Genomic DNA, 1,118 nt, shown 5'->3' with positions numbered 1-1,118 from the left:
TTTAGTGTCATACAAAACTCAGTATTTACACAAACATGCTTTTTTAGTATTCGGCCGTTCATAGGTTTTAGCAGTGTTATTTCTTATAAGATTAGTAAAGCGCTAAACTGATATTTTTTATGGTAAATGGATAAAAACTATTGCTCGGACAAAACTGTTTTTTTATTATCACCAAGTTGATAAGATTGTCAAAAATCAATGTAGGTACCAGTTTTTTATTTAGTCGTATGTTTCATTGTGCAGAAGTGTATAAGTAATGCCAGTTATGCTGACCTACACTGGTAATTCATGGAGAAATTCGTAAGGAATTCGTAACTCGCGCCGCTGAGTTTTAGTGAAGGTGACGTCGTCTGGACTAATATGCCACCGCGCGTGAAAGTGATTGATTGCGAGTATTTTAGATCACCACTTTGAGGAAAGATCTCATGGAAGGTAGCGATGAAAGGCATCTGTTTTTTCTGGAACACAATTTGATGCGTTTCTCGTAAACAACTGTCTGTATATTTGCTTCCAACACTGATACTGCAACGTTTTCATTTTGTTATGCCTAATCTCTCTCTGCTATATCGCAAAGCGGACAAAATTTAACAGTCTGACGAATTGCATAGCGTACCTTGGCTTATGGATGTAATAATTTCTTTATTTGGCTTCATTTCGGCATTTAAACACATACCTACCTATCTAACTAACGTCGTAGCAGTCTCGGAATGGACGATCCGACAAAATCCTGTATAGTAATTTCCAAATGGTAATGGCCATTGTGTGCCACTTCATTTGATATATGAATTGTGTTTGAGAAATGATACATTGCTTTTGATAATAGTATTTATTGAGATTCATATATTATATAATACATAGATATATACAAATTGAAATATTACAATTGTAAAATTACTAGTTTTTTAATGTCTTATCATCTGCCTATTTTAAAGAAAACTATATGTAAATGGTCGTAGAAATATGCTATTTTTTATAACTCTGCATAGTGAAATCTAATACACCTGTTAAATGCACGATGAATAAATTTTCTAAAAAAACTACACAGTATGCCCGAATAGGCAAATAAATCGACAACCAACTAAACAAATCCAAATTATGGCTGGTGGGGTTAGTACGAA

The sequence above is a fragment of the Photinus pyralis genome, unplaced genomic scaffold (genome assembly GCF_008802855.1).
Source record: "Photinus pyralis isolate 1611_PpyrPB1 unplaced genomic scaffold, Ppyr1.3 Ppyr1.4_LG5, whole genome shotgun sequence".
NCBI lineage: Eukaryota > Metazoa > Arthropoda > Insecta > Coleoptera > Lampyridae > Photinus > Photinus pyralis.
Note: the sequence above shows the minus strand (reverse complement) of the source record.